Source organism: Gorilla gorilla, chromosome 1, assembly GCF_029281585.2.
Source record: "Gorilla gorilla gorilla isolate KB3781 chromosome 1, NHGRI_mGorGor1-v2.1_pri, whole genome shotgun sequence".
Taxonomy (NCBI): Eukaryota; Metazoa; Chordata; class Mammalia; order Primates; family Hominidae; genus Gorilla; species Gorilla gorilla.
The window spans coordinates 204,290,198-204,311,867 of record NC_073224.2 but is presented as its reverse complement, the minus strand read 5'-3'; the positions used below and the strand labels follow the sequence as shown (position 1 = coordinate 204,311,867).

Sequence of the window (21,670 nt, the reverse complement as noted above, 5' to 3'; positions counted from 1 at the left end):
GTGTGTGTGTGTGTGTGTAGATATATATGATATATATGATATAATATATGTGTGTGTCAATATGGGTGGGATTTTACTACTGAGTGTAGGAGGTAAATCTAGAAATTTACCCAGAGCCCTAGAAACACCCTTTTACCAGGCACACCACCTGGGTTGGCTGGGTCCAGCTCCTGCCTACCTGGTTTCTGCTGCTTCTAAGCTCAGTTTCCAGAACTCAGAGGTCCCCACTAGAAGGTCTGATCGTGTCAGGAAAACAAGGGATCAAGAGCTGTTTGGGCCACTTAACATAACCTGAGAGAGGAGACAACCTCTTCTAGATTTATGTCAACAGAAATGCACTCCCAGTATTGTCAGACCTCAAAAATAGGGCTTTAGGTGAAAGGCAAGGGGCTGGGTTTAGGGAAGAACCTATTCTAGGAACAGCATCCTGGGCTTTATATTAATTACATTTTGCAGTTTTTCCCCACGTTACATTCACTAACTATAATTGAGTCCTCACAGAAACCCTGCAGAGTTGACATTTTTATCCCTGCTGCACAGCTGAGAAAATTGAGGTTAGAAGAGGTGAAGTGACTGGTCCAAAGTCACACAATTAGCTGCTGATCTAAGAGTGGAACCCAGGCCTGTTGGACTCCCAGCCCGGAGTTCCACTGTACTGCTCTGCCTGGCAATGGTTTGGGGAGTGAGATTGTATCTGGAGGAGAATATAGAGAAGGGCAAAGCTCACAGGTGGCCAGAGGTGCAGAGAGTTAACCAGTTTCTCAGTCCCTCAAGGACAGATGGCCTGATGAGGCTGGTTGTGGACTGCAGAGAATGAGGAATCGATCTGCCATTCCATGTGAAAATGGATTGTAGCCCCAGCCTGTGTGTGTCAATGGAGCTGATTAGCACTTGCGTGAGTCTGCAGCCATCGATTGGCAGGTGAGAATCGTTCTGGGAGCAGCAGGAAGCCAGTCCTCTCCCACTCCCATTGCCACCAGATTCTTCCCTCCACAGAGGTTTTCTCCCCATCCCTACTACCTGGAGTCTCCAGACCTCCTCCAAACCCCAGAGCTAATGGGTGCTCAGAGCCACTTTAGCTGCATCCAACCAAAGGTGGGGGCATAAACGGTACCCACCTCATTCAGCCATGCTGGTTGCAGCTGGTAGAAGGACAGATGGCCTTTCAGGAAGGCACTGCCTGCTTGGAGGGTCCTGTGTGAGTGAGTGGGTGCAGGGTTCAGCTGGGTGCTTACATCATAAGAAGAAAAAAGCAGGGACCCTGCCACATACTTATCATGTGACCTTGGGCAAGTCATTTGCCTTTCTGGGCTCCAATTGCTCTACGTGTATGGGATTAAAAATACCTTCCTCAGTAGATTGTTGAGGCCAGGCACAGTGGCTCACACCTGTAATCCCAACACTTTGGGAGGCTAAGGCTGGTGGATCCTACATAGTAGAAACTAAAAATGTTACTTGGAAATGGACTCTCCACTGTCTTCAAGAGGCACCCACTCTGGGGATCCCTGTCTGGTCCCACTTCTACCTCTCTTTTCATCATTTGAATGTTGAAGACAAGTTACAGCAAGAGCCTCAGTGTTTACCCTGACGTGGGGCAGTTCTGACTTCAAGGAAGCTCAGCCCATAGTTTTGGGTTGCCTTTGGGGGAGTGAACTGTCAAGTAACAGCAAGGGAACCAGACAGGCTCAGTTTCATCAGACCACCAAGGTCCGTCTGGACTTACAGGTTCTTTCTAAGCTTGGCACATGGTATCTGGGGAGTGTTCTGACATTCCTGTGCCTGCCAGAATAGGACCTCTTCCATTACCTCTAATTGTACCAAGTCCACATGGCAGGCTTCCTTCATTAGTTTTCTCTCTTGTCCCTCCAAGGCTAGAACTCTGCCCAACTGGCACTGACCCTGATCTCCTGCCTTGATCTTGCCAGACTTCTCCCCAGGGACCTGGACATGTCTACTGATGGCTGGCCTTCTGCCCCAAGTTTGTCAGGCCATCTGTTACCAGAGCTTGGCTTCAGCCTTGACAGAGTTAGGCATTGCAAGACCACTGAAGGTCTCTGATGCCACACCCAGAGGGAAACATCATCTTGAGTCTCTATACATAAAGAGTGTGACTAAGAATTATAAGCTCTGATACAGACCACTAGGGCTGTAGTGGCAAATGAGGATTGTGGTCAAGACCATGGACAGATGCCGTGGGGTTTAAGGATGCCTGGGATTGAGAATGAACTTAGTGGGCTTGGCTCCATGCTGAAGAAATGGATAGGAGTTCATGTCAGCACCATGGACAGACACCACTGGCTCTGTGTGTGTGTGGTTTTTTTTTTTTTTTTCTTTTTTTGAGACAGGGTCTTGCTCTGTCATCCAGGCTGGAGTGCAGTGGCACAATCACAGCTCACTGCAGCCTCAAACTCTTAGGCTCAAGCAATCCTCCCACCTCAGCCTCTGGAGTAGCTAGGACTATAGGCGCACACCACCACACCCGGCTAATTTTTAAATGTTTTTGAAGAGACAGGGTCTTCCTATGTTCAATATCAGGCTGGTATTGAACTCCTAGCCTCAAGTGATCCTCCTGCTTTGGCCTCCCAAATATCTGGGATTACAGCATGAGCCACTGCACCTGGGCCCAGTGCTTTGAATAATTCACTTCGCTTCACTTCAAAGCCCTCCTCCACCACATGACAAGCATTCACATCTCTAGAGTCATCGCCCACTTCTCCTGTGCACAAACCCTCTTCTTTTCCAATCAAAGAGGGCCATTTGTCATCCACAGCCTATCTAGGTGATTTCTTAGCTCTGTGCTTCTACAGCTCTTCAGCTGCTGGCTGTTGAGGGAAGAACATAAGACTTGGAGTCTGAAGGCCAAGGTTGAAAATGTTGGTTATTCCATTTACGGGCTATATGACATCATTTATTTCATCTGCAAAATGAGGCAATGATGCTTGCCTGGTGGAATCATTCTTAATTCATTCAGCAACTACTTGTTGAAGGAATATGCCCTGAGGCTTACCTGCATATGTGTGTGCATAGGTATACATGTATGCATATGCATGTTAGGAAGCAATGCTGATGCTCCAGCATGAAGGGATGTACCCTGAAGACAAACACAAAAAACAATAGTAGATAGCATTTATTGAGTGCTCAGTGCATTTATTCAAGTGACTACTATACTAGAGCAGTGAGCAGACAAGACTCCCTGACCCATTGGAATTTGTATTTATTTATTTATTATTTATTTATTTATTTATTTATTTTGATACAGAGTCTAGCTCTGTCACCCAGACTGGAGTGCAGTGGTGCAATCTCGGCTCACTGCAAGCTCTGCCTCCCGGGTTCATGCCATTCTCCTGCCTCAGCCTCCCGAGTAGCTGGGACTACAGGCGCCCGCCACCACGCCCGGCTAATTTTTTTGTATTTTTAGTAGAGACAGGGTTTCACTGTGTCAGCCAGGATGGTCTCCATCTCCTGACCTCGTGATCCACCCGCTTCAGCCTCCCAAAGTGCTGGGATTACAGGTGTGAGCCACCACACCCAGCCTGGAGTTTGCTTTTAATCTACATTCTACTCTTTGAGTTTTAACCTCCTGGAGATCTGAATCATAGGCTACATTTTGTTTTTTAAGAAAATCAATATATGTACATTGTTTTTAAAAGCAAACTAGTACTGCAAGTCTTGCTACAAAAACAGCAGTTCATATCCTAATCAAGTCTCACTCCCCAAAGCAACCTCAAAAACATTTGAGGCCAGATGTGGTGGCTCGTGCCTGTAATCCCAGCACTTTGGGATGCAGAGGTGAGCAGATTGTTTGAGGTCAGGAATTTCAGACCAGCCTAACCAACATGGTGAAACCCATCTCTACTAAAAATACACACATACACACACACACACACATACACACACAAAATTTAGCCAGGTGTGGTGGCACATGCCTGTAGTCCCAGCTACTCGTGAGGCTGAAGCAGGAGAATCACTTCAACCTGGGAGGCAGAGATTGCAGTGAGCCGAGATCACACCACTGCACTCCAGCCTAGGTGACAGAGTGAGACTCTGTCTCAAAAACAAAAAGAAAAAACAAAAACCATTTGAGCTCTGCCTACTGGTATTTACCTCTGAATATCAAAATAATATACTTATAATGCTTGTTCTTAGTTTATTATGGAAGATAATAATTTAATAGTTTGTATCACCCCACCCCCACTCATCTCCTTTCTCCACCACTCCAATATAGTTACATCATAATTTTTTGTCAAATCAATATTCAGTGTTGGCCTTACTGATTTCACACACATGATTTACTGCTGAAACTAATCTTCCATTATCTTTCTTGTGCTGATTTTTTGTTTTTCCTTATGTTAATGATCTTGTTTTTTTCTTTCTGCCATTTTCTTAGTTTTCCATATCTTTATCATGAATTCATCCCCAGCTCTTCAACAGAATGTAAAAATCTTCTGAATGCTAATTTCCACATGATGAAACACATCAGGCAATCTATTAATTCCCCCGTTTTGTTCCCTTAAGGAGACCTGGAGCCTTCCATCTCCCTCTGGGCCTTCTGCACAGAAGTTGTTCAGAGGATTCCCTTTCACACTTTTCTTGGGTGGGTCCCCTTTTCCTGGATCCCACACATCTTTTCTTTCTTGGCTTAGTCTTCCATTTTAGTGAAGCACATCCTTATCTCAGTGTGACAGGGCATGTCCTTTACTGGCTTCCTGAGAAAGAATGCACGAGAAGAGCCAGGCACAGTAGCTCACACCTATAATCCCAGCACTTCCGGACGCCGTGGTGGACGGATCACTTGAAGTCAGAAGTTTGAGACCAGACTGGGCAATATGGCAGAACCCCATCTCCACTAAAAATACAAAAATTAGCCAGGTGTGGTGGTAAGCGCCTGTAGTTCCAGGTACTTGGGAGGCTGAGGCACAGCAATTGCTTGAACCTCGGAGGCGGAGGTTGCCATGAGCTGAGACTGGGCCACTGCACTCCAGCCTGGGCAACAGAGCAAGACTGTCTCAAAAATTTAAAAAAGAATTCATGAGAAGTAAAATCTTGATACCTTGTATTTCAGATAATTCTTTATTCTACCCTCACAGTTGGCTTATAACTTGAATGATATAGGAATTCTTTTTTTTTTTTTTTTTTTTTGAGACAGAGTCTCGCTCTGTCACCAGGCTGGAGGGTAGTGGCGCGATCTTGGCTCACTGCAACCTGCACCTCCTGGGTGCAAGCGATTCTCCTGCCTCAGGCTCCCAAGTAGCTGGGACTACAGGTGTGCACCACCACCCCCAACTAATTTTTGTATTTTTAGTAGAGAGGGGGGTTTCATCATGTTGGCCAAGATGGTCTTGATCCCCTGACCTCGGGATTCACCCACCTCAGCCTCCCAAAGTGTTGGGATTACAGATGTGAGCCACTGAGCCTGGCCAGTATAGGAATTCTTTAGACTTTTAAAGGCATTGCTCCAGGATGGCTGTTGAGAAGTCCATTGCCATTCCTGATCCCACGCTATCCTTTGTGTGCACCCTCTCCTTTCTGTAAGGAAACTTTAAGTATTTTATCCATCTCCTAGTCCATCTAAAATTTCATGCAAATGAGACTTGGTTTGGGCATATTTTTATATATTGTATTTGTAGGTCTTTGGGTAAGTCTTTTTGTTCTAGAAACTCATGTCTTTTACCTCTGAGAAATGTTCTATTATTTCTGTGCTCTCTCTTCTCTCCGTTTTCTCTAATCTCTTTCTCAGTATCTAAAGGGTTTATTTTATTTTATTTTATTTTATTTTTGAGAGAGAGTCTTTCTCTGTTGCCCAGGCTGGAGTGCAGTGGTGCCATCTCGTTCACTGCAACCTCCACCTCCTGGGTTCAAGCGATTCTCCTGCCTCAGCCTCCTGAGTAGCTGGGATTACAGGCGTGTACCACCACACCTGGTTAATTTTTGTATTTTTAGTAGAGAGTAGAGTAGTTTTACTATATTGGCCAGGCTGGTCGTGAACTCCTCACCTCAAATGATCCGCCTGCCTTGGCTTCCCAAAGAGCTAGGATTATAGGTGTGAGCCACCCACCATGGCCAGCTAAAGATCTTTTCTCTACTCAGTTTCCCTAGTAAAAAAATCCCCTAATCTCCACCTGAGAGGGTGGGTATTCACCTGGCCATCAGTATTCTACAAACTGTGTCTCACGAGCCTAGGGTCTTAATGTTCAGACTGTCTTCTAACACACCTGTTTTCATTATGACATCTGTCACCTGCTTTCCACTGTGCCCGGTGTTTCTGAAATGAAGTATCCCTGGTTCACTTAAAAAAAAAAAAATTATAGATGAGGTGTTGCTAAGTTGCCCAGGCTGGAATGCGGTGGCTATTCACAGGCACAATCATAACTTACCACATTCTAGAATGCCCTGTCTCAAGCGATCCTCCTGCCTCAGCCTCCTGAGTAACTTTGGTGGGTTTTTAAATATATATTTTTAATTTTTTTTACTTTCTTGAGACAGAGTCTCACTCTGTCACCCAGGCTGAAGTGCAGTGGCACAATCTTGGCTCACTGCAACCTCTGCCTCCTAGGTTCAAGCGATTCTCGTGCCTCAGCCTCTCGAGTAGCTGGGGTTACAGGCATGCACTACCATGCTCGGCTACTTTTTGTATTTCTAGTAGAGGAGGGGTTTTGCCATGTTGGCCAAACTGATCTCAAACTCCTGGCCTCATGTGATCCGCCCACCTTAGCCTCCCAAAGTGCTGGGATTACAGGTGTGAGCCACTGCGCCTGACCTATTTATTTATTTATTTATTTATTTTTGAGATGAAGTCTTGCTCTGTCGCCAGGCTGGAGTGCAGTGGCACGATCTCAGCTCACCACAACCTCCGCCTCCCAGGTTCAAGTGATTCCCCTGCCTCAGCCTCCCAAGTAGCTGGGATTAAAGGCACGTGCCACCACACCCAACTAATTTTTTGTGTTTTAGTAGAGACAGGGTTTCATCCTGTTGGCCAAGATGGTCTCTATCTCCTGACCTGGTGATCCTCCCGCCTTGGACTCCCAAAGTGCTGGGATTACAGGTGTGAGCCACCATGCCCGGCCTTATTTATTTTTAATTAGAAACAAGTTCTCACTATGTTTCCCAGGCTGGTCTCAAGCTCTCGGGCTCAAGCCATTCTCCCACCTCAGGCTCCCACGTAGCTGGCACTACAGGTATGTGCCACTGTGCCTGGCCTGTTTCACTTTTTAACTAAAATAAAACCTCCAGTCCTTGACAAAATATGGAAGACGTAGTTATCTGCCTGTGTATGTTATGGAAGGAACCTGGTTCTTATGCAGAATTTCAACCCATTCCCTTGTTCTTAGCCCATAACTCACTCCCACCTTCTGCAATAACTTGTGCCTCCAATATCTAATCTTTCCCTTGTCCTAGGTCTCCAACTGACTGACTTCTCTTTGGCATCTTTTGCTATAGCACTTGGTATGTAGCTATCTCAGCTCTGCCAACCCGTCCATCCACTTGCCATCTTCCAAAAATGTGTTGACATCTGTGGTCCACCATTGGCTTCTTTACATCGCTTTACTTTTATTTTTGTGAGGTTTGTTGAGGGAGCAGATATAAATGCATTTATTCCATCTGCCACATTTAACCAGAAATTCAAAAACTGCACTCTTAATTACTATGCTGAATTGCCTCTCAAATGAGACAGTACCTCTGGGATCCCATAGTCCAATGAGGATGAAATGAGATTACACATGTGAACATACTTTGTAAGCTTTAAAGAGCTATGTGCAATGAGTAAGAGGGTCTGTGTTAAATTCCCCACCAAAGTGCCCTCCATTTTTCTCTCTGTTCTCTGATTCCTCCCATCTCCAAAATACAGATCAAGCTTACCTCTTCCTGAGGCCTTCCCTGATCAACCCAGCTAACAGGGATGTCCCCGAGCTCTGACCACCAGGAGATTCTCTTTCACCTCCCTTGGCCCTAAGCAGTGCTGCTTTGTTCTTAAGCACAAAGTTACTAAGTTGCATCATCAAATGTAGTTCTGCTGGTGTACTAAAAAGAGCTTTCCTCCTTCCTACGGGCAGGGGACACAGGCTTGACTAAACAAGGGTGCACTTTGGGAGTGGAGGAAGAAGGGTTTTTTCCTTGGGAGGTGAGTTTAGAAGACAAAGTGGCTTCTGTTGCCCTGCAATCTGAGCTGTGGGTGTGGCTCTCAGAGCCCACCTTCTTCCTCTTGCCTCCTCTGCCCTCTCCAGACCTCTCCTCTGGGCAGTGGAGCCCATGGCAGTGGCTGCACCAACAAGTCCATGCCACTGGTCAGGGGCTGTGTCCTTTCACTCCCTCACTCTTTCCAGAACTTTGATGTGGCTTCTGAGGGATTCAACTCATCTGTGGAGAACTTAAGCCAGAATTGCAGTGGAAGATGGACTGGTCTCTGCCTAGAAGTGGTTGATCTTCACCTCAAAAAGATCCTGATCATTTTCCAAGAGACAAATTTCCTCTGACAGTCTTTCCAGAACATTCCATTAGAGTGAAATGTGCCATCTCTTGTCCCTTCCCTGACATGATTATGAAGGAAACTGGGCTTTTCCCAGGGACTGAGGCTGCAAGAGGCTGCCTGAAGGTCAGTGCTGGTGTGCTGGAGCATCTCTGAAACACACAGGTGCACAGACACAATCGTGCTCCCAGACTGCAGGGCATAACTCTTTGTGCAGCAGCAGTAGCACTCCCCTGCCCCATGTGTATGCACCGGCGCAGGAATCCATTTCCTCTGGATTCTTCTCTGTCCTTCCCAGAACCTTCGTCTTTAGAGAGCCTTGAAAGTGAGGCCGATTTGGTTGGAAACAGCCAGCCAGGGCAGCGAGGTGGAAGAATGGCCAAGGAGAGAAACACAGACAATGAGGAGGTCATGCCACTCTGATTTCCCCTACCCCCGCTGCAGATTGTCCCAGGGCTTAGGATCCCTCTCCCCTACTTCTTTTTATGTCTGGAGCTGTGTTGTCAAATACAGGAGCTGCTAGCCATGCATGGCTATTGAACACTTGAAATATAGCTAGTCTGAGTTGAGATGGGCTAAAAGTATAAAATACATACGGGAATTTAAAGACTTAGGAAAAAAGAATGTAAGATAGCTCATGAAAAAAATGTTTTCATATTAACCATAATGACAAAATACTTGCATTTTGGAAATACTGGGTTAAATAAAATGTATAATTAAAATGAATTTCATCTGCTTCTCTTTATTTAATTGCACTTGTGGCTCACATTGTATTTGTGTTGCTCAGCACTGGTCTAGAGCCTGCCGTGAGCCAGACTGCTTGACTGGGCCCTGATTCCCTATTTGGATCTTGTCATTTCTTTCCACAGAAATGAGACCCTTGTCATTCTTAGAGTCCTTTGTTGAATGGAATAAGAAATGGAATAATGCCGTATCCACCTGATGGGGACATCACCTCCTACCTGGATGGTCAGAGGACTCCTATCCATCCCACTGTTCCTTCTGGTTTGGGGCCCAGAGGTACAGAGCCCTCCCTCTCCCCCACAACCCCAGTATCCATTTGGATTGAAGCACCAGCATGGGCTGGGCCTTGAGCCTAGACAGGCCCAAAACTCTCCAGGAAGCCCCCTCTAGGCTGTGCCTGCCCTGTCTGGTAGGGTAAAGCCAGGTGGCCCCAAATGCCTGTCTTATTCTTCTCTTATTTTTCCTCCTTCCCTCTTATCTGTCCTCTCCTCCCCCAACCCTTCTCTTCTTTTTTAAAAGTCTAATTCTGAGCAGCCGGCTCTGTTCAACCTGACTGGTTTGTTATGGCTTATAATCTGCGCCAGGATTAATTAGCTAATTACTGACAAACGTCCGCTGGCAAGATTCTGCTCCAGCTTGTCAGCTTGAAGTGTTTAATTATTTTAATCATTTACTTTCATCTTCAAAATGTATGCTGCCAAGAGAGTTGCAGGGCATCTTTTAATTATGATTTGGGGTTTCTGCTGGGCTGTGTTCTGTTCCTGAGGACAGGGGACGTTATTTATTTATTTATTTATTACCAGTCTTCCACCAAAGCCTGAACATGCTTCTACTCCCAGGGCCTCCACATTCCACGGATGGCTGATGGAGAAGAATCTCAGGTCATCTGTGGACACCTCTCCTTCTGTATCCCCAGAACATGATGTGCACAGGTGCATAAAGGAAATTTAAATTTTGTGAGTACTATTATGTGCTGAACATCATGCTAGTTGTTTTTCTATTTTATTTCACATTTGTGAGCACAGAATATGGAAACAGCCTGAGAACTGGACAGAGTGGCCTGGGGTGATCAGTGGGGTGAAAAAAGTAAGAAAGGGGTTATTTTATTGATTGATTGATTGATTTTTGTGATATGATTTAATTATAGTAAACTGAAGTCGTCTTAAATATCAAGCTCTGTGAATTATCACATATACGTACACCATCACCCAGTCAATGTACCCTAGAGGCCCTGTAATGCCCACTCCCAGCTTATCCTTCCCAACAGTAACCACTTCTGACTTCTATCACCATAGATTTGTTTTTCTAGTCTTCACTCTTCTGTAAATAGGAATCTGCAATATGTTCTCTTTTTTTTTTTTTTTTTTGAGATGGAGTTTCATTCTTGTCGCCCAGGCTGGAGTGCAATGGCGCTCTCGGCTCACCGCAACCTCTGCCTCCCGGGTTCAAGCAATTCTCCTGCCTCTGCCTCCCGAATAGCTGGGATTACAGGCTTGTGCCACCATGCCAGGCTAATTTTTTTTTTTTTTTTGAGATAGATAGAGTCTTGCTCTGTTGCCCAGGCTGGAGTGCAGTGGCATGATCTCAGCTCACTGCAAGCTCCGCCTCCCAGGTTCACACCATTCTCCTGCCTCAGCCTCCTGAGCAGTTGGGACTACAGGCGCCTGCCACCACACCCGGCTAATTTTTTTGTATTTTTAGTAGAGACGGGGTTTCACCATGTTAGCCAGGATGGTCTCGATCTCCTGACCTCGTGATCAGCCCGCGTCAGCCTCCCAAAGTGCTGGGATTACAGGCATGAGCCACCGTGCCTGGCCTAATTTTGAATTTTTAGTAGACACGGGGTTTCTCCATGTTGGTCAGGCTGGTTTCGAACTCCCAACCTCAGGTGATCCACCCTCCTCGGCCTCCTAAATTGCTGGGATTACAGGCGTGAGCCACCGCGCCTGGCCAATACATTCTCTTTTATGTGAAACTTCTTTCCCTCAACATTTTGGCTGTGAGAGGAAGGGGTCTTTGATATAAATCATATTCTCTGGCCAAAGCTTTGGTTTGGGTCCAGCTGAGAGATTCAACCCATTTGCTTAGAAAGACTTTAACATGGTTTCCTCCTATAAGCATATCGAAAGTGAATTTGGAGGCTCATGCCTGTAATCCCAACGCTTTGGGAGGCCAAGGTGGGCAGACTGCTTGAGCTCAGGAGTTCGACACCAGCCTGGGCAACATGGCAAAGCCCCACCTCTACAAAAAATTGGCCAGGCATCATGGCACACACCTGTGGTCCCAGCTACTCTGGAGGCTGAGGTGGGAGGATCACTTGAGCCTGGGAGGTCGAGATTGCAGTGAGCTGTGATTGCACCACTGCACTCCAACCTGAGCGTCAGAGTGAGACCCTGTCCTCCCCAACCACCTCCCCCACTAAAAAAAAAAAAAACAGAGTTTGGATACGATTTTTCTCCTTCATTCCTTCTCCTTCTCTACTTTCTCCTTTTTCCTCTCTTCCCCCTCCTCTCCTTGCTCTTGCCCCTGGCCATAGTCATGACTTTCACTACATCCTATTAGGAAGTTCTTCCTGAGCTTAAATTCATGCCATTCTGGATACAAAGACTTATGAGTTTCCTAAAGACACATGGTGTTCAGAGGAGGGTTTTGAAGAACAAAAGATTCCCACATTATGGGTTGAATTTTGTCCCCTAAAAAAGATATGCTGGATTCCAAGTCCCCACTACCTCAAAATGTAGCCTCAACAGGAAATAGGGTCTTTACAGATGCCATCAAGTTAAAATGAGGTCATTAGGGTGGGCCCTAATCCAATAAGACTGGTGTTCTTATGAAAAGGGGAAATTTGGACACAGACACACACACACACACACACACGCACACTGAGAACATCGTGTGAAGATAAAGGCGGAGATGGGGGGATGCATCCTCAAGCCAAGGAACACCAAAGACACCAGCTATCCTCCACAAGCCGCAAGAGAGGCATGAAACAGATTTTCCCTGGAGCCCTAACAGGGAACTATTGTCCCTGGAGCCCTAGGAGGGAACCAACCCTGCCAATACCTTGATTTCAGACTTCAAGCCTCCAGAACTGTAAGACAAAACCAAACTTCCTTCCTTCCTTCCTTCCTTCCTTCTCTCTCTCTCTTTCTTTTCTTTCTTCTTTTTTTGAGACAGAGTCTCACTCTGTCACCCAGGCAGGACTGCAGTGGCGTGATCTCAGCTCACTGCAACCTCCGCTTCCTGAGTTCAAGTGATTCTCCTGCCTCAGCCTCCAAGTAGCTGGGATTACAGGTGCATGCCACAACAGCCAGTTAATTTTTGTATTTTCAGTAGAGATGGGGTTTCACCATGTTGGTCAGGCTGGTCTCGAACTCCTGACCTCAAGTGATCCACCCATCTAGCCTCCCAAAGTGCTGGGATTACAGGCGTGAGCCACTGCACTCAGCATCTTCCTTCCTTCCCTTCCTTCCTTCCTTCCCTCCTTCCCTACTTGCTTGCTTGCTTTCTTGCTTTCTCTTTCTTTCTTTCTTTCCTTCTTTCTTTCTTTCCTTGTCTCTGTCTTTCTCTCTGTCTTTCCTTTCCCTCCCTCCCTTCTTTCTTTCTTTCCTTTTTTTTTTTTTTTTTTTTTTTTGACAGAGTCTCAGTCTGATTGCCCAGACTGGAGTGCAGTGGTGTGACTTCAGCTCACTACAGCCTCGACCTCCCTGGGCTCAGGTGATCGTCCCCCCTCAGCCTCCCCAGTGGCTGGGACCACAGGCACCCACCACCACACCCAGGTAATTTTTTGTATTTTTAGTAGAGACAGGGTTTTGTCATGTTGCCCAGGCTGGTCTCGAACTGCTGGACTCATGTAATCTACCTGCCTCAGCCTCCCAAAGTTCTGGGATTATAGGTGTGAGCCACTGCACCAGCCCAAGATAATACATTTTGTAATTTCAGCACTCAGTTTGTGGTGCTCTGCTGCAACACCCCTAGGAAAATACTGCACTCCCAAAGGGAGCTCCAGTCGGGTCTTTCTGAATCTGTGTCATGAGACTGATAGCAACCTCTGAGGGATCCTCCGTGCAAACCCAGCCCCAGGCTGGGAGTGACTGAGGTGACAGCTCCAAGTTGGAAGACTAAGGAGAGGAGAAAAATCAAATTAATGAGCTCAGCAATGCCATTAATGAGGCACCAGGCAATATCCAGGGGGCTTCTGTGATGGCCTACACCAGGGCAAGATTAGCCAAAGGATGCCGGGAGCCAGCTCGTGCCAGGTTCTGACGTGATGTGATCTGTCCTCTTGATGCCTCCCTTCCACAAAGTCCAGGGTGGGGCTGGGAGTAAACACAGAGAGTCCTCACCCAGCGGCTGAGATGGCTTGGAAGTCCCCTACCCTTCTCTGGACCTGGTACATGACCCTGCACATGGCATTGCACTTTCTACCACGCAGGTTCATACCTGAGTCCACGCTCAAACACACCTATTCCTATGTGCCAGGCTCAGTAAAGCCACCCTATCTATGTGTGTTTCCCTCCTCCTACTCCCACCCACCTTGAAAGTTCCATCTGGAACAATTTTTTTCATAGGAATGCAAGCGAGCAGCTTGCTAGCCTGTCTAGCAAATGCATAGGGAACCTCCTGGCCAAATCCTACAAAACCCTCTTTCTCTGGGCCCCTGCTGGTCCATGCTAAAAATCCGCCCCCACCTCTCATCATCCCACCTCCTGATGATCCTGTCCTTCAGGTCAGAGCCAGCTCTCACTGCCTTCTGCCAGAGCTCAAAGTTCCTGCCTAACAAGCCCCCTCCTTACCGACAGCCACAGGCTCTCCCTGGTTTGTCCATAGAGGTCCGTATGGGGTCTGAGTCCCTGTCACAGTCTGTGTCTTCTAGAGCTAGGTCTAGCTTACGATGGCTTGTATGATGACGGGCATGGTCAGACCCCCTCACCACCATGCGCTGTCTGAGGATCTCAAACACAGAGGAGTGTGAGGCCTGTGCCTGGGAAGCCTTATAATGAAGTAATGCGTGAGGAGAGAAAATAAGATGGGGCCTGGGTCCTAGCCCTGGGTCTGTCTCTAGGGCAAGCCACTTCCCTTCTAAATCTCTTTCTTTGCCTGAAAAATGGGGACATAATCTCCACTGTATGAAATTATACACCCAAGTAAGATATATAAAAATGTATACTGCATGTGGTATATACATACTTTTTCAGCTTTTAAAAGGAAGGGAATTCTGATACATACTACTGCATAAACCTTGAGGACATTATGCTAAGCAAAATAGGACAGTCACAAAGGACAAACACTGCATGATTCCACTTTTTTTTTTTTTTTTTGAGACGGAGTCTCGCTCTGTCGCCCAGGCTGGAGTGCAGTGGCGCGACCCTGGCTCACTGCAAGCTTTGCCTCCCGGGTTCGAGCAATTCTCCTGCTTCAGCCTCCCGAGTAGCTGGGATTACAGGTGCCCACCACCACGCCTGGCTAATTTTTGTATTTTTTGGTAGAGACGGTGTTTCACCATGTTGGCCAGGCTGGTCTCGAACACCTGACCTCAGGTGATTTGCCCGCCTCGGGCTCCCAAAGTGCTGGGATTATAGGCGTGAGCCACCACGCCCAGCCTGCATGATTCCACTTATAGGAGGTACCTAGAGTAGTCAAATTCACAGAGACAGAAAGCAGAATGATGGTTTCCAGAGTTGTGGGAGGGGCAGTGGGGAGTTATTGTTTAATGGGTATAGAGTTTTATTTTTGCAGGATGAAAAGAGTTCTGGAAATAGATGGTGGTAATGGTAGCACAACAATAAGAACGTCCTTAATACCACAACACTGTACACTTAAAATGGTTAAAATGGTAAACTTACTGTCACGTATATTTTACCACAATTTAAAAATAAGCAATAAAAACAAAATGTAAACTGCAAAGCTCTGAACAAATGTGACACTATTAGTATCACAGACACTTTTGCACTTGGCTCTGGGGACCTCAACGGACCTCCCCCACCACAATAAAAGCCCCTCCATTCTCATTTGTTATCATTTTCAAACAATTTCCCTGAAATATACATTTATAGTTGCTATAGGTTTGGTCTTCAGTCCTCACTTTCTAGACAGAGTAACACAGGCGTTAGAGTAACAGTGAGTCAGCAGATCCGGGTTCCAATGTGGCTCTGTTGTTTATCAGCTGCACAAGATATTTCTTCAAGCCATTTTTCTCATGAGGTGACCAATTATACCAATCTCATAGCACAGGTGTAATAATTAAATAAAAGAATGCACGGGGGCTTGGTGCGGTGGTGCACACCTGTAATCCCAGCACTGTGGGAGGCCGAGGCGGGTGGATCACTTGAGGTCAGGAGTTCGAGACCAGCCTGACCAACACGGTGAAACCCCATCTCTACTAAAAAATACAAAAAAAATTTAGCTGGGTGTGGTGGCACACGCCTGTAATTCCAGCTACTCAGGAGGCTGAGGCACAAGAATAGCTTGAACGTGGGAGGCAGAAGTTGCAGTGAGCCAAGGTCATGCCACAGCACTCCAGCCCAGACCACAGAGTGAGATTTCGTCTCAAAAACAAACAAAAAAGAATGCATGAGGACAGGCGCGGTGGCTCACACCTGTAATCCCAGCACTTTGGGAGGCTGAGCTGGGCAGATCACAAGGTCAGGAGATCGAGACCATCCTGGCTAACACGGTGAAACCCCATCTCTACTAAAAATACAAAAAATTAGCCAGGTGTGGTGGTGGTGGGCACCCGTAGTCCCAGCTACTTGGGAGGCTGAGGCAGGAGAATGGCATGAACCCAGGAGGCGGAGCTTGCAGTGAGCCGAGATTGTGCCACTGCACTCCAGCCTGGGCGACAGAGTGAGACTCCGTCTCACAAAAAAAAAAAAAAAAAAGAATGCATGGGGGCCAGGCATGGTGGCTCACACCTGTAATCCCAGACCTTTGGGAGACTGAGGTGGGAGGCTCGCTCGAGCCTAAGAGTTCGAGACCAGCCTAGGCAACATAGTGAGACGCTGTTTCTACAAAAAGTTTTTTAAAAATCAGCTGGGCGTGGTGGTGTAACTACTTGGGAGGCTGAGGGTGGGGATCCTTTGAGGTGGAGGCTATAGTGAGTGGTGATCATGCCACTGCACTGCAGCCTGGGTGACAAAGCAAGACCTTGTCTCAAAAAAAAAATTGCAATTGGGTCTTGACACAGGGATGCGACTGTGCTTAATATCTCTTAGACAATGCTGTCATTAGATACACGGTGTCTAAATGGGGATCTTGTCAAAATTAGTTTTCCATTGCTGTCACACACACATGTGCATCAAACAATGGAGCTCAAAGTCAGAGGAGAGGGTAGGAATGAATGAGGGTGAATGTGAATGCTTTCCTCTCTACTGCAGTACAGTTCTCTGGGTGGCCTTGAATCAACCCTGTTCTCTTCCCTTTTTTGCCTGTAGTTCTCAAGAATAACTGTAGAATATGCTGGGAATACAACATCCTGAGATAGGGAGGAACTGGCCAGAACAACCCAGAATTTGTTCCATTGCTCCTTAGAAACAGAATAGCCTTCAATGCTTCAGTCCAGTGAATCATCAACCTTGGGGTATAAAACCCAGGGTGGGCTGCTTTCTGGGGTCCCTCAGCTGCAGTGCAAGTGAGGCCTGCACAGATGAGATTTCATCCACCCTGGGCAGCTTTCCTGAGCCTTGGGGGACCAGCTCCCAATGAATCATAGGCTTTGGTTATGCCTTGCTGCCTATCTGTAAGTCATAACTCCACTTCATGTAACCTGCTGTGTGTGGGTGTTCTTTCTCACCAGACTCAGACAAGTTGGTAACCAATGCACAGTGAATCTGCTTCACTTCTCCCTTCTTTCCTCCCTCCCTCCCTTCCTTCTTTCCTTCCTTCCTTCTTTCCTTCCTCCCTCTCTTCTTCCTCCCATACTTCCTTCCTTCCATCCTTCCTTCCCTTCTCTTCCTTCCATTAATGATCCCCTACTAGATTTACATAGGATACTGGGCACCTTGCCAGGGCACTGGGGCATAATTTCATTCCTGACCTCAAGGAACTCCTAGCCTGATGAGGGAAACAGGGAGAGAGATTATAGTGGTCTTGGGAATATAGAGAAAAGAACATTTTTAAGATGCATACATTTCTGAATTTCCTCATCTATCAAATGTGAATAATAATACTTGACTTACAGAGCTGTTCTGAAGATGTTGTCTGGCATTTAGTGGTGGCTCAGTAAGCATTTGTTAAATTTAAAATGTGTTGATGTAGGCTGGGTGTGGTGGCTCATGCCTGTAATCCCAGTACTTTGGGAGGCCGAGGCGGTTGGATCATTTGAGGTCAGGAGTTTGAGACCAACCTGGCCAACATGGTGAAACCCGTCTCGACTCTGTCTCAAAAAAATAAATAAAATAAAATGTGTTGATGTAGAATAAACAAGACTTGGTGCCTAAGAATACAGGGGTTTAAGAAAGGAGAGAAGTAGAGGATGATTCCTAGGTTTCTGGCTTGGGTAACAACTGGGTTGGAATGGTACCAGGTGGGGTCAGAGAAAGAGAAGGGGAAGAAGGTTAGGGAAAAGATGATGAAACCAGTATTGGACACACTCAGTTGTGAGAAAGATGATGGGAGAGGGTGTCCAACAGGAACAGGCTAAAAGTGTCTAGATTGCAGGAGAGACATCTGGGCTGGAGACAGAGATGAGTGAGTTAGGAGAACATGACTCAGGCATAGGTGAGACATAGATGAACAGAAGAGGACTGGAGCCCACGCCAGCATTTAAAGGGTAGGTGGGAGGAGCACAGGACCCCGAACAAGTATCACAAGAGAGGAAGAAGAGGAGCAGAGAGTGCTATCGCAGAAGCTAGGGAAGGAGAGGGTTTCAGGGGAGAGAAGAGGTTCTGCAGGGTCAAGTGTTTCAGACAGGCGGTGAGAAAGCCCATTGGGTTTGGGATCAACATCTGTATGTATGGGCAGCTCTATCAAGAGTGTGGGTGGAAGTCAGACCACAGTGTGTTGCAGAGACAATGAAGGGGAAGTGTATCCACTGACTGCAACTATTCTTCCAAGAATCGTGTTAGTGAAGGAAAGAAAAGGATTTCAATGATAGCTTAAGGAGAGGCAAGCCCATTTTGGAATGGAGAAAACCTAAGCAAATTTTTAAGCAAAAGAAGGAATCAGGGCCAGGCACGGTGACTCACGCCTGTAAAACCAACACTTTGGAAGGCCGAGGCAATAGGATCACTTCAGGTCAGGAGTTCAAAACCAGCCTGGCCAACATGGCGAAACCCTGTCTCTACTAAAAATACAAAAATTAGCCTTGCATGACAGTGTGTGCCTGTAATCCCAGCTACTCAGGAGGCTGAGGCAGGAGAATCACCTGAACCCGGGAGGCAGAAGTTGCAGTGAACCGAGATGACACCACTGCACTTCAGCCTGTGCAACAGAGCCAGATTCCATCTCAAAAAAAAAAAAAAAAAAAAAAAAAAAAAAGAAGGATTCAGTAGATTGGGAGAAGGGTGAGGATGCAGGTTGAAGAAGAGTGAAGGGTTGACCAAGAGCTAGATATTTCCAGCCTCCCTTTGGGCATCTCCTTGTCCGTTCTGTGTGCATAGTGAGACAGCCTAGACCAATTCAGGCTCTGCCTGTGCTAAAAGGGGGCCCCTTTGCCCTTTGATATAGGCAGATGAGGGCATGTGAAAGGGTGTGCCTCAGTGTCCAGGTCTACATCATCCACACTTGAGACTATCCACATACACTCTCATTCCCACCCCTAGACTCATATATACCCTTTCTTTTTTAACTTTTTTACTCTTTCAATAGAGACAGGGTCTCACTGTCTTGCTCGGGCTGGGCTAGAATTCCTGGGCTCAAGCAATCCTCCCACCTTAGCCTCCCAAAGTGCTAGGATTATAGGTCCCACCTAGGCTTCCCAAAATGCTAGAATTACAGGCAAGGGCCATTGAGCCCAACCACATATACCCTTTCTAACACACTATTTATAGTAGACATCATGAAGGTACGTGGAATTTTATTTTTGAGATGGAGTTTCACTCTTGTTGCTCAGGTTGGGGTGCAGTGGTGTGATCTCGGCCCACCGCAACCTCCACCTCCTGGGTTCAAGCGATTCTCCTGCCTCAGCCTCCCAAATAGCTGGGATTACAGGCATGTGCCACCATGCCTGGCTAATTTTGTATTTTTAGTAGAGATGTGGTTTCTCCATGTTGGTCAGGCTGGTCTCGAACTCCCGACCTCAGGTGATCCACCCACCTCGGCCTCCCAAAGTGCTGGGATTACAGGCGTGAGCCACTGCGCCTCACTGGTATGTGGAATTTTTATAGAATGTTCTCTCCTATGTTATTCACAAGGTTGTGAGGATCAAATAAGAAGCATATCTAAATGCTTTGTAAAAATATAAATGATACAAATATTAAAAATTAATATTTATTAATTAATAATTCTTACTATTATTGACAAACAGGCTCCACACCATGTTGGCCAGGCTGGTTTTGAACCCCTAACCTGAGTGATTCTTTTGCCTCGGCCTCCCAAAGTGCTGGCATTACAGGCATGACACACACAGAAGCCCACGCACATATGCAGAGGCTCTCATAGGTCCACCTTGCTCATACTGTTCGGCTAGGGCTTATGTGTCCATATGAGTTCATGAATTCACTAAGACACACTCACCCACTCCCCTACAGGCCCACACACATCTTTACAGGCTAACACACACTTACACATTGTCCACCACATTCTCAGACAGACCCACACATGTCCCAGTTCACAAACACGCTCTTACAAGCATACTCATACACTGCCATTTAGGCTCATGTGAGTATGTGTGCATGCACACACACATACTCTCTCACACTCACAGAGGCACATGTGCCGACACACAATTAAACTGAGAATCTTCCAGCCTAAGGAGGGCTGAGTTGACTGAACATCCATGAGCCAGGGAGAATACCTTGGTTAGCAAATGATTTCACCGCAGACCTGCAGCTTTGCTCCAGGACATTTGTTTCAGCAGAGAATCAATGTGTCAGGGGCCAAGGCGGAGAGAGAAGGGAGCAGGTTTGAAAGAACAGAACTCTCATCTCTCCCTCCTGGTCTGCCTCTCCACAGATGCCCAGGGGCTCCCACTCTCACCCTCCTGAGCAGAAGCTGGGGATCCTCTGAGCTGCTGTCCCTGACGTTAGAGAGCCCTTATCCCTGAGACCAATGCCAGTCATCAAATACATCTCACAGGATGTCTGCACAAAATCAGCTGCCCCAAGCCCCTTGCCTCCCTCCTCCTGGCTTCTCTGATGCATCCCCCACAGGTGAGCAATATGCAGCTGGGTCCCCACTTGGGTGATTTTTAAAATGAGCTCAGGGAAAGGAAGAGCTTTATCCAAGGAGTGGCATGTGTTAATTGTTCTTTCATGAGGGTCTCAGCCTTTCACAAGCCCCCAGTAGGTGTCCTGCCATTCCCCATAACAGCTGCTTCAAACCCCCACATCTCTAGGCCTCCTGGCATCGCTTTCAGCACAAAACCTCACCTTTTTCTGTTTGTTTGTTTGAGTTTTGTTGTTGTTGTTGTTGTTTTTCTGAGACGGAGTCTTGCTCTGTCACCCAGGCTGGAGTGCAGTGGCACAATCTCGGCTCACTGCAACCTCCACCTCCCAGGTTCAAGTGATTCTCCTGCCTCAACCTCCCAAGTAGCTGGGATTTCAGGCCTGCACAACCATGCCCAGCTTTTTGTAATTTTAGTAGAGATGGGGTTTTACCCTGTTGGTCAGGCTGGTCTCGAACTCCTGACCTCTTTTTTTTTTTTTTGAGACGGAATCTTGCTCTGTCACCCAGGCTGGAGTGCAGTGGCACAGTCTCGGCTCACTGCAAGTTCCGCCTCCCGGGTTCACGCCATTCTCCTGCCTCAGCCTCCTTAATAGCTGGGACTACAGGCGCCTGCCACCACACCCGGCTAACTTTTTGTATTGTTTTTTTTAGTAGAGATGGGGTTTCACTGTGTTAGCCAGGATGGTCTTGATCTCCTGACCTCATGATCCGCCCGGCTTGGCCTCCCAAAGTGCTGGGATTACAGGCGTGAGCCACTGTGCCCGGCCAACTTCACCTTTTTCTTTACAGAGAACATAAATAGATTAGGGACAATCAGAAGGAGACCCTTATGACTTCCTGAGCCACCACCACCATCAGGAGAAGCTACTCACATTTGTCTCATTTGTGTCTTCTCCCATCTCAGAAGGGTGTGGGGCTGATTGCTCACTGATGCTCTACATCCCGCCTCTCCCACATCACCTAAAAACTTGCTCCATCATCAATTTCTCCCCTTTCTCCTGCGTCTTCAGTCTCTTGGTCTCTACTAGATCCTTTCCTTCACAGATAGATATGGTGCTGTCTCTTCCATCTTAAAAAAATGAGTTCTCTTGGCCAGGCACAGTGGCTCACATCTGTCATCCCAGCAATTTCAGAGGC

The 21,670-nt window shown here is 46.9% G+C and overlaps 1 long non-coding RNA gene across 1 annotated transcript; it reads left to right on the top strand.

Moving 5' to 3' along the window:
• The first annotated feature begins 6,396 nt into the window (after window positions 1–6,396).
• Window positions 6,397–10,297, top strand: LOC129534461 (uncharacterized). The gene is made up of 4 exons (XR_008681077.2): window positions 6,397–6,434; window positions 7,109–7,175; window positions 9,334–9,484; window positions 10,012–10,297. It is a non-coding gene; the product is annotated as an uncharacterized lncRNA (long non-coding RNA).
• The last annotated feature ends 11,373 nt before the right edge of the window (window positions 10,298–21,670 follow it).